The sequence below is a fragment of the Phyllostomus discolor genome, chromosome 6, assembly GCF_004126475.2.
Source record: "Phyllostomus discolor isolate MPI-MPIP mPhyDis1 chromosome 6, mPhyDis1.pri.v3, whole genome shotgun sequence".
Lineage (NCBI taxonomy): Eukaryota > Metazoa > Chordata > Mammalia > Chiroptera > Phyllostomidae > Phyllostomus > Phyllostomus discolor.
In genome coordinates, this window is record NC_040908.2 from 2,731,530 (window position 1) to 2,744,275 (window position 12,746).

Genomic DNA, 12,746 nt, shown 5'->3' on the forward strand with positions numbered 1-12,746 from the left:
AATGACCTTACGATCAGATAATGGCTTGGTTTCGATTTCATCAAATTATATTTTAATTTAGTTCCATTTGAAAGCAGATAGTTACTCTCTCTTATTTGGGTTTCAGTGTGGAACTTCTGATCTATGCTTAAAAACCTGTACAGCACAGGCCAGCTTTATAATAAACATCTAGAAGGAAAGGGGCACCAAAGGTTCCCAAGGAAGCTTAAAACCATTTGTATTATTCGGTGTTTAAATAATAGGTCGCCACTTTGAAAGTGAGGATGTGGGTCAGGCCGGGAATGACTGCCCATAGTAGCCCCTTCCTTAGACTCTTTTTATTTTAAAGATTTTATTTATTTCTTTTAGAGAGGGAAGGGAGGGAGGGGGAGAGAGAGAGAGAGAGAGAGAGGAGAGAGAGAGAGAGAAGACATCAATGTGTGGTTGCTGGGGGTTATGGCCTCCAACCCAGGCATGTTACCCTGCCTGGCTGGGAATCAAACCTGTGGCACTTTGTTCGCAGCCTGCGCTCAATCCACTGAGCTACACCAGCCAGGGCTAGGACTCTTCTTCATTTGGAATACCACCACTGACCTGGCTGAGGCGCTGGGGTGGGGGTGATGTCATAAAAGCACCAGGTGAAGAGTTGGCACTAGAAACCGGATTGCCCCGAGTTTGACTGGATTGATTCGTTTGACTTGGGACATGTTATCTATCTCTTGGGCCACAGTCTTCTCACCTATAAAATGGGAATAATCATGGTTTGGACCGCCTCAGTAACTTAATGTACGTAGAGCATGTCGTGCCTGTCAGATTGTAAGCTCTCAGTAATATTAGCCATCGTCACCTCCACCCAGATCACCCCCCACCCCGTTGTCGTTAGAGAGGTGGCGGGTCTTAGAGTGCACAGCCCCCTCTCTCTTGGGGCCCCGGTTGCCAGGCGGGAGTGCGCATTAGCAGCAAACGAATGGTTCGGCCGGCGTGTGTGTCTCCCGGTTGACAGGAGGAAAGAGACACCAAGAGCTGGGATCCGCAGTGTAAAAAGAAACACTGAATGGTGTGTTACAGTCCTGGTCTGTCTCATCTGAAAGCATTAGCAGAGCTTATATGTACAGAAACAGATGACAAGGAGTTTTCAGCTCTTCCCTGTGAAACGCTGGAGTCGGTCTGGTACGTTAGGCTACCTGATTTTTGGCTGCGAGGATCTATTCTGAGCCCTTACAGCCTACGCGATAGAAAAAGGGTGCAAAAAAGACAAGTGGAAATTTAGGTAAGGATTTCATGGGTAAGAACTAAGCAAATGAAGGCATAATTTATCATTGGGGGTATTACTTTGTGGCACATTTAAAAATCCTTGCCCTGAGGCATTTGAGGACTCCAGGCACCGTTAGACCTCGCGGGTCGCTCCGAACAGCACCTCCTCACGCACCGCCTCCGGACCCAGGGGTGTTTGTCCTGCTTTGGTCGGCGTCCCGCGGGCAGAAGGAGCAGGAACTCGATCTCATGCACGAAGCTGCTCCCTTCCTCTTTGCGTAAAATGCACCCAGCCGCTGGTCCCTAGGCACTCATCTGCGAGAGCGCTGACAGTTGCTCCCTGTGGGGTGGCTTGAGGGCCTTCGAGAAAACAAATTGAAGGGAAAGGAAAACGAGCTCAAGTTTGACAAAGTGGGTGTCTCGGTGGCTCCCCCAAGATCGCCGTTATGGGGATCGCCCAGGACACTGTTTAAAGCCCAGATAGATGCCTGGGCACACCAAATACGCGAGAATCAGAATCAGAAAGTGAAGGAGAACTGTTATTTTTAGGTCAGGCCCTGGGATCTGCATTTTACCGGTGTCCACAGGTCATTCTAGGCCACGCTGACGTTCAGGAACCAGCACTCCAGGCTCTTTTTTTTTTTTCCTACGGAATGATTATATTTTAAGGTTTTATTTATTTATTTATTATTTTTAGAGAGAGGGAAGGGAGGGAGAGAGGGAGAGAAGCACCAGTGTGTGGTTGCCTCTCACGTGGCCCCCTAATGGGGACCTGCCTGGCACCCCAGGCATTTACCCTGACTGGGAATCAAACTGGTGACTCTTTGATTCGCAGCCCATGCTCAAGCCACTGAGCTACACAGCCAGGGCCAGCACTCCAGGCCTTACTCTGCTAAGGACATCGTTTTCATCAAATACAGAAATTAATTCACAGGTGCTGACTCTTAGAACAAGTAATTTAGCTAGGTTTCACATGTCTTTCCCATTTACAATGAATAAGTCTGTAACCCTTTTCCTATGTGAAAATGTTCATTAAATTCACTAATACTAAGTTAGTACAAAGACCTATGAGAACTAATATCGCCAGGCCCATGTGGTTATTGAAATGAAATCACATTGACGCTCAGGGTAAATTCTTGTTGACCGCAATGTGTAGTAAAGATAAAAATGTGAATGCTCCTCTGTAGTTCCGATAACCGGTTTTTCACAAGCCTCAGGAGGCTGCGAACTCTGAGACCCCGAGTTTGAGGTCTGGCATTGGCCGAGACCCCATCTGAGGGCTGGAGCGTTTGGACCAGGAAGAGAATTCGGGAAGCAAAGACAATTCATGCACCACAGTGTTCAATTGTAAGGAATTGCTCTGAGCAAGACCTGTGAACAATATGGCTGCCCACGGTCTTCGCACAGGAGTGGTGTATCTGGGGTCCTTGAAGAAAAGGTCGTTATAGATGAGTATTAGGAAGATCACCGGGGGAAGTTGAGAAGGAAGAAGCAGTTAAGAGGCCCTAGAACAGTGCAGGCACCTTTTCTCCCGCTTTTATTTTTTTGACTTTCATTTTGTTTTTATTTTTCATAAAGCAATACATGTACGAGTCAAAACATCAAATCACGTGCTTCTGTTGAAGCACGGACTTCAACAGAAAAAGGAGAGTCACCTGTCGGGCCTCCCCTCTCTCCTGATTTTTGCTTCCCGTAGTCAACATATTCAGCTCTCTCAGATCTGCGCCACTGGGGCCAACCTGCACATTATAAAAAATGTTTATCCTGCCCTGGCTGGTGTAGCTCAGTGGATTGAGCTCGAGCTGTGAACCAAAGTGTTGCAGGTTCGATTCCCAGTCAGGGCACATGCCTGGGTTGCAGGCTACGGCCCCCGGCAACCACACAATGATGTTTCTCTCTCTCTCTCTCTCTCCCTCCCCTCCCTCTCTAAAAATAAATAAATAAAATCTTTAAAAAAAATGTCTATCCTGCTTTCAAGACATTCTCATTTGAAACATTATGCACTGGCCACTTTGCTATGGTTGGTGAGAACACTGCTCTTCTCCACCCTCCCTTCAGCCCTGTTCTCCCAGTGGCATTATCTTGTCACTCTGACTCACATAAATATTCAGCATGTCCCTTATTATGACGTCACAAACATTGTCCAAAGGGGGGGTCACACAGCCTACCACACTCACGTTTCCTCCACCACTCTGTGTCTTCCCTGGGGTTGGCCTTTGCCGCCTCTTTTCCTGCCTTCAGTTTTCTATGTCGCTGGTTCATCTCCCAGCCCTACCACACGACTCTAAAACTCATCACCATGGTCAGTTCTGTGCCTTCCTAGGTGTCTTGGATCCCCATCTTCTTCCGTTCCACCCGGGATGGGCTAAGCCCCACAACAGGCCTTCGGACGAGAATTCCCCTGTGGCGTTGTGAAGGATTGCTCGCCCTTCCCTCCTGTATGGGAACAGCGGATGCCTCACCCCGACCAGGAGCGGCCCTCGGTCACACCACTGGACCGTTCTCACAGCAGCCCCACCGCCGTGGCCGCCTGTGTGCGGGACTGACGGTTCCAGGGACCAGGCAGTACGTGCATTCTCAGTGGGGCATTATTTCCCCAAAAAACCAAAAAAAATATTGTTGGGCATGGGGAGTCCAAAAAACTGCATTCTTATAAAGCGTACAGCACATAGACAGTTACTGCATACAGTGTATCTGTGGCATTAAAATTCCACGGGTGGTGGTAGAGGGAAAAAGATCTCAAGAGCCTCCTCGGGGGAGCAAGAATGAAAACAAAGAGGCCAGGAAACACGGAGCTGGTGTAGCCTTTGCCACAGACACCCCGGGACATGGGACGCCCTGTGTTGTGCCCCCATCTCCCCCTGCCAGGTCCTCGTGGGGGAGTCTGCCTGACGGGGCTTGGGTGACCTTCAGAACCGTCGCTGCAAGGGAGCCTGGGAAACGTGGTCTCAGCTTTCCGGCGATTGAAGCAGAGACGGGGCGGTCCGTAACTCCTGCCAGAGCGAGGTCCGGAGTTTTAGACTGGGATGCTTTGCACTCAGATCTTCTGAAGGCGGTGGGTGCTCCATTTCGCTGTCAGTTCCAGTGATGCTGCTGCTGAGAAATGCCACTCTCACTGCTGATGCTTTGTGTGGGACCTGCTGGGGGGTTTCTCCTTTCTCTGAGAGCCTTTTGGATATTGTGTCCATATTGTTGACATTCTGCAGTCTCAGCGATCTCTCTTGGGGTGGGTCTTCTGTACTCATACTTGCTGGGTATTCTGTGGGCTCCGCTAGAAACACATGACCTTCAATTCAGGGAAATGTCCTTCTTTCTTTGATCTGTCCCCTTCATTACTTCTGCTCGCTCTCTATGGAATTCTTTGTAAGATATTAGACTTCCTGGATTGAGTCTCAAGTTAATTTTTTTTCTCTATTTTTCAGCTCTGTCTTTTCTCACATAAGACTTCCTCAACTTTATCTTCCAAATTTCTCCTGACTGGCTGGTTTTCCCTTCAAATATTTTTCATGAAATCATTCACAAAAATTATGTACATTTCCCTCAATGAAACTTCTTGTAATGAATAGAAGTGATGAAATAAGATAACAATAAAATATATTTCACACAGTTAAAAATGTCGTGTTACGAGAAAGGGAATTTGTGCAAGAGAACACAAGCACTCAGCACACACCCAACGAGACGTGTAGAAGACAGTGCTCCCATCGACCAGCTCACGTGTATCACTGTTTACAGAATTACTAAATCAGCCACTGGCGAAATGTAAGTGAGGACATGAAGAGATGCAGGATCCACCTTACATTTCCGATTTTCACAATACCATTAGACTCATAATAGCATCTTCCACCCTAATTGTTCGGTGTTTCCAAGGTAAAAAAAAAAAAAAAACACAAATAAACCAACCTCTCAACCTGCTGGCTGAGCAGGTTTCACTGTAATCCCGGTTCCCCTGGTCTTACAGGGAGACTCTGACACGGCTTATTATAAAATAGCATGAGTAATAATTATAGTAAAACAGCATGAGTAATGAAGAACAGCAAACAAACCACTGGGAGTAAAATCCACACACAGGGAATTGGTTTGAACTTTTCTCTAATTGAACTCAGTGCCCATTAAACCAGCCAGCTTTGCGTGATGTGACACACAGCGCCATGTCAAAGCGTGTGCTTCACATATCGGCAGTTTTCAAAAGCGCAACCTCAAATTAGTGCTTGTACACTTGTTAAGAATTACCAGTTAATTAGAAAACAACAAAGATGCACGTACATATTCATAATTTAAAATGTCACGTAATATACACAAATAATGTTCAGATTTAAGTGTTGAACCCAGTTAACTTCTTCCCGAGGTATATTTGTCATCAAGTCTTTGCTACAAAGATTTCTTAAGAACACCGATTAGACCGTGGTCGCGTTTCCAGTGCGCGACCTCTCCCTGCTGAGCCATGAAGTACAAACCTGTTCTGAATATAAAGATACTTTTCAATACAGAGGTGCAAACATTTTGTCAGGCAAACGATTTAGTGAAAAAGTTGACCTTTATCTTAAAATGTATAGGATCTCGTAATAAGTCCCTGGCTTTTCAGGTGGAAATACATCTTGAGCTTCTCGAAAAGACACATGCTTTATTTGAAAGAAGGTTGTGAGGTGTAAACTCACCAAAGTATTGAAAACCCATTCGTTTTTTAAAAACCAAGTCTGCTCCTGAAGACGTGAGCAATGGGTTACAACATGGACATGAACTTCACACGATACTCGTTCTCCCCTTCAATGGTATTCCTGTGGAAGTTGAAATAGGTCTTTGACCTCGGGCAATGGCCTCATTTGAGTCTGTGTAATACATTTGATATTACCTCATGTCATACTCACAAAGCCAAAATTAGGGCTATGTTTACAGAAGTAATGGGGGTGTAGCCTAATGAACCACCCCTCTGTGTGTGACAAGCTGACAAGGTAGAAATCCTGAACGGTGTTTCCACCCGTGGTCATTCTGACGTCTGCAGAGGTGGCACAAGACGCAGTTGTCATCAACCTTTAAAAAGCAGCACTGAAAGCCACAAGGCCACTGTGGAACGCCCCGCACGGTGCTAACGCCCCCTTATCTGCAGGGACACACGCCGCGAGGCCTCCGGTGGTCGCCTGGAGCCTCGGATAGTCCCGGACATGTGTATACTTTTCCCCCTAGAGCTGCGATGAAGTTTCATTTACAAACGAGGCACCGTAAGAGACTAACAACAGAAACGTACTGACATAGAAGATCATCGCAATATGTTGTAACACAAGTTACGGGGGCGGTCCCTCTCTCTCTGATGACCAATCTGACGACCAATCTGACGACCAAGACAGCTACCGAGTGACGAGTGACGGAGGGGAGATGCAGAGTGAAGTCACTTCCCGGGCGAGACCCAGTGAGTCGCCGTGGGGTTCCGCCCCGCTGCTCAGAATGGCGTGCACCTTAAAACATATACATGGTTTATTCCTGGACTTTCCATTTGAGTTTTCAGACCACAGCTGGCCACAGTTATGTTAACTCAAACCGCAACGAGAGTGGCACCGCAGAGAAGGGGGGGTGGCTACTGTACCCCCCACGGGAGGCCAGCTAAGCGATCTAAAGCACAAACCCAGTGACGCAGCGGGGGACCCAGGGCTCAGAGGCGACCCGGAGCGAGGCAGAAGAAGACCCCTTCTGAGGCCGTGACTTTCTGCCCATGTTCCCTCCCATCTGGAGAGTCAGACAGATCCGACTCAGCCCAACGAATGAGCACAGGTGGTGTTCATGGTCCCAGTTTCAGACATTCCAGGAGTTCCACTTCTGCCTTTAAAATGTCCACGGGTGGCACGGCAACATCAAAACGAAACCTACGCACTGGCATGGCCGCGCAGCTCACGGCGTCTCCGGAGGATATTTAAGCACCCATCAGCTCACGGCGTCTCCCGAGGATATTTAAACGCCCATCCGAAGTGCGTGAAATTAACGTTTGCTCAAGCATTCGTCATTGTTCCTTCATTCATGATAGTTTGTGTTGTATACAAATTGTGTGCAATGTTCTCATACAACAATAAGGTTACTGAAGAGAAAATGGAAGTGTATCTGACTGTTTCCACGAACCGCGAACCTCCTTTAGTAAGTGTCCGATTTTCACTTCATTCCCATACACGTCACAGGAGCTGCGACAGCTGAATGCATGGTACTCAGTTCTTAGCTTTTCATTAGCAGAGATTCTGTTCGTAGGTGTAAATGAAACTTAATGTATACTTTGTTACTGTAACAGTGGATCAAATACTTTCAAAAACAGCTGACACCTTGTGAGTCTCTAGGGCAACGGTGGGTTTAGGTTCAGGCAGGCCTGACCCAGGCAGAGATCCAATCATGAGAGAGAACTTATTTCTATCAGTAAAACAGGGGAGCCCCTTTTATGCCCATGATGTTAATCTTTCGGTAACAGAATATGTATTTGAACGAGATTGCTTACAGCTTCAGTCTGAAAACTGAGCAGTTTTAGAGAGAAGGGGAAGGAGACGGGAGTGTGAAGGGTCTTTGTCAAAATCATTAGCGTTGATAATCAAGTCAGAGATGGAGATTATTAAGCGAACATCAAATCGCGGAGGACGTGGGCAGGCTTACTGCCTCAGCCGAATCTGGCGAGGGTGCTCCCTGGGCGCAGGGAAGCTGGGGAGGGCGCGGACAGACCAAATAAAACCCACTTCGCTGCCGAAGCGGGCAACTCCAGTGCGGTGGGGGGGGGGGGGAAGCGGGGGCCACGGTGGGGGGGTGGGGGGAGGGCATCGCTCCATCAGCTCCCTCGCGCTCCGTCCACCCTCAGGGCCGTGGTCTTCAGGGTAAAGGAAATTGGCACCAAAATGAAACGATTACTAAGATCTAGGTGTGCTTCACCACATTTGCTCAGAACGTCACGTGTCGGATTCTTGGACCCAAATTATGAAATGTCTCTAATAGCTGCAGCCTGATAGGCGACCAAGCATTCTTTAATATATAGGAATGTATACCTCCTATTTTTTTTACAGGTGGCTTCCAGAATAAACATTGCTTCAACATCACCAGAGATTAACCGCTGGTTTCCGGACAGGGAAACCCCGCGGCAGCCCTGGGCTTCAGCAAACGGGAGACAGGCCCAGAGACCTGTATCGATTTGCCCGAGTTCAGCGGGTTACCGAGGGGCAGCGGGGACCCTCCAGCACGCACCTTCATGCCCGGGGTCTTCCCAGACCAAGCAGAGCTCCTGCACAGTGATTTTTTAAAAGTAATTCGTCATCACGAAAGCTTAGAGAATCAAAGTTTTGGGGAAAGAAGGTGAGGAGCTATGGAAGGGAATTTGGTTATTCTTTCCCACATTGTGAAAAAGAATCATTTTTCACTACGGGCAGAAGAACACCACACAACGAAACACAGGCTTGCATTTCAACATACATAAACAAAATCTGATTAAAGTGGCAGATGAGAAAAAGGTTTTCCCCCGCAAACCCGTACCGTTACCGGGCCCCCGTGCGATACTGCGCTGCACACCGGGGACAGCAGGAGGGCGCAGGGTCCAGCCTCTGCCCCTCAGGAGCCTCATGGGAGAGACAGACCCCGAGGGCCCACCCCCACTTGAAGTGCAGACTGGAGACTCTCCAGGGTGCTGCCTGTCCCGTCCAGCGAGGTTTGGGTGCTGCTGGGACGAAGACATAGGGACGTACCTTGAGACAGAAACATCGCAGACTCGCTGATCTTTGAGTCTCATGAAAACTTTCGACAACAGAACATATCTGTAGGGTCTATTGTGCATATTTGTTTATGTTGGTTTTATTTTTTCATTTTTTAAAAGATTTTCCAACATACACAAAGACAATGTAATAAATAACCGTCATTCAGCTTCAGTAACTATCAATGTGGATCGAAGCTCTCTTTCATTGATCCACCCCCTCCCCTGTCCCCAGACAGATAACTCGAAAGCAAATTCCAGGCGTTACATCGCTTGATCTGTGAATACTTCTGTCTGTATGTCTAAAAGATACACACCTAAAATATCAATAGAGAATACCGTGTGATAGGGGTCTTCAAATTTCCTTGACTGTCCTATAAGTCATTTTGTTTGTTTAAATCAAGCAATAGTCAAAGTCCCCAAGTTTTTACTCCGTTACCATCTCCTGTATAATTGGGCCATCCGTTTTGTGCGGACCTCAGACCTAGCACTGACCAGTCTGGATTAGCCCCACTGTGTCCCCGCAGCGGGGCCGGACGTCCATTCCTCTGAGTGCCCTCTCACCTGGAAGGTAGAGCTAGGGCCTCAGGTTCAGGTTTGATTTTTTGGGCAAGAACCATTCACAGGTGGTCACGTGCACTTCCTAACACCAGGAAACACACGCTGTTCGCGTGTTTCCTTTTTGGTCACGTGAGAATTGTTCAGCGGACTCGAGTGTTAACGGCCTGACCCTTCCTTGGCAAGCGCCCATCAGCCTTGATTAATGGCTTGCGCAGCTGTGACTTATTTTTAATACAATGCTTTGATGGTTTGGTGACATCACATCGTTCACATTCCCCGAAGAAAGCCAAACTCTGCCCAGAAACACACAGATGTCGCACAGTGCGACAGAAGAGTGGGGGGTCTTCGTGCCGGTCCCCTGGGATTCCGCAGACCACCCACCAGTAAGCTGCTCTGGGGGGTCATCTTCCTCGCCCACAAAGTGAGGGAGCCGCTGGGTGATCGAGTTCTTTTCCAGCTCCAAAATGTTGCCATTTCCCAGTCGTCCCGGGAACGGTCTGGGCTCCAGAGTCAACCTTTGGCCTTTGCCTGGGTATGTACACAGTTCCCACCCACTTCCCTGTCCAAATACCTTCAAGGGTAAGGAACCCGGAGTGACATTTTTGTTTTCCTGTTGACCCGTGAGTGAAACGTGGCCCTCGGGCTGCTGACTCGGCAAGTTCGGGGCAGGGGAAACCGGTGTGGCCACTGGGCTGGCAGCAGGAGAGAGGCGCTCTATCGGCTCATCGGACTTCACGGTCTGCTGCACGCTCCTTGACCTTTAAGTCCATTAGGTGCCTCAGAGATTTTAAAGAAAACAATCCTGAGTGTGCTCGGCCATAGAGGAATCTGTTCACTAATTCTGATTTTCTGCATGACAATAACTACTGGATTATTACGCTAGGAAGATGCAGAACTTTCCACTAATTATCTTACTTCCAAAGCTATTGCTTATGACTTGTATTTCCTGCAATATAAGGAAGGTAATACATTGACTTCAGGCACGTGTAATTTGCAATATAAATGTACGCAATGAGCCAAAAAATTAATAGTACCTTTACATCAGTAATTTAACATGCACGTTGACAAGAGAAAATATTACTCATGGCTTTCAGTTTGAAAGAAAAAACACAGAAGCGGAAGGAGCCCCCGGAAAGGCGGCCGCCCTTCTCCTGTCTAGGGAAGAAGGCCTGGGTTAAAAACCGAGCTCGACCCTGGCTGGCGTAGCTCAGTGGATTGAGCGCGGACTGCGAACCAAAGCGTCGCAGGTTTGATTCCCAGCCAGGGCACATGCCTGGGTTGCAGGCCACGGCCCCCAGCAACCGCACATTGATGCTTCTCTCTCTCTCTCTTTCTCCCTCCCTCCCCTCTCTAAAAATAAATTAATTTTAAAAAATCTTAAAAAAAAAACTGAGCTCGAAAACACCCGTCTCTGTCCCCTAGGGTTTGTCTGCATTAAAATCGAGGGAACATTCTACTGCCCTTTGACAAACCGGAGTGTCCTTCGAGGCCAGAGGAGTGTCCCCGTGAGAGGCGGCAGCACAGCCCCTTGTCTCATCCTGCAAGTCCAAACTGCCTGAAAAAAAAAACCTGGATTTAAAAACTCTTTAGCTGAGAACTTCCTCTCTCGTCATCAGCTAGAGAGCAGATGAATTTCATGTTTATTTCAGATTGTCCTCCGCACAATAAGGATGTCAGAGGTCCCAGGCTTGGGGGTTGGGGGGGGGGGGGGACCCAGGTTCATCTGCGGTCCGCCTCAGACTGAAACACGTTTTGGAGAATGCTTTATTGCTTAATGTATGCTATCCTTCTGGGATATTTACAGTCGACACATATTAAAGAAAGGAAAGCAGCATGAGGTCCAAAGTTTTCTTCTGCTCTGTCTAGCAAAATAGGCCCTCAGCCAGCCTGGAAGGTGGTTCTTCTCAAGTTTGGAAACAGCACCCTGGATTATGGCCTTTGGGGTGACGAGGGTATTAGCTGACCCTGTGGAGGGGGCAGAAGAAAGAGGGGGCCCTGAGAACCAGGCTGCAGAGCCCCCTCGTTCTGAATGAAAAGGGTTCTGGTACCTCTTCCAGAAACAGGAAGTCAGGGGGTCTGACCCTGGATGACCTCGGTCCTACGGTGGGTGGTGACGAACAGCGACCCGGCCACATGGGCCGGGGCTGCCGGCCTCTCACAGGAGCACCTTGGCAGAGAAGGTCCGAGGAACGGGTCTTTCTAAACACTCACTGGACTCTTGGTAGTAAACCTGTTTCCGAATAATGTCCCGACTGTTTTAGGGGACAAAGGAAGGAAAACGAATCTGTGTCCAGGATTCTATCCTTACATTCCGCCCTCCGCGGCAGAACAACCGGAGCTGGACTGGACTTAGAGCAGTAGGAATAGATTTTATTCAGAACAGTTACAATGGGAGAAAAGAGGCCTCGGGAGGGAACGGGGCTCCGTTCTGAACACAGCTCCTTTGTGCTCAAGGAGCAGCGTGGGGGGCAGCGGGTGGAAAAGTACCAGGAGGAAACCCCAAGGAGGTGCGGGGGGGCGGGGGGGGTCTGGCTGAACGGACCCAGCAGGATTCTCGCTGGAGGCAGGCCGGGGGTCCGGGGATCCGACATCTGTCACCTGGGGCTGGTGAGAGGCGAGGGAGCGTGTGGGGCCAGATGTCGTCGAGGGGGTACTTCTCTGCAGACTGAGCCCGCAGGGCCCCCCCCCCACCCCGAGACGGGCTCACGGGGACACAGACGCAGACGCAGGGGAGCGGGGCCTGTCTGGGGGAGCCTGGCCGAGGGAGGTCAAGGACTGCATCCCCGTCACTTCTTTCAAAACGGACTCGATGCACAGCAGGATAACAACGCCGACTGTAACAAAGTCATTAGTGTCGCCGCAAAAACGAAACGACAAGGTACTGCAGCGAGCGAGGGGAGATGAGGGGCTGATGAGAGCAGAAATCTCGGAGTGAGAAAGCCCACTGCCCATGAGCACAGGCCCGGCTCGGAGTTTCCGGGGGGCGGAGGCAGTGACACACTTTCCACGTCCACGGCCCCAGCAGACGGCCCCGCCAGCTCAGCCCGAAACAGCGACCCCCGGCTCGGGCGTCCCAGGGAAACTGCGCCGGTGTGCACGGGCGTGAATGGCATGCTGGGCAGGCCTGCGGGGGAGGGTCACAGAGAAGACACGGAAGTTCCACGTGTGGCCGTGCCTCGGGTGGCCTTTTGACAAAAGCTGAGGCATAATGTGAAGTTGCATCTTTTTTAAGACTGTAATTTATTTATTTTTA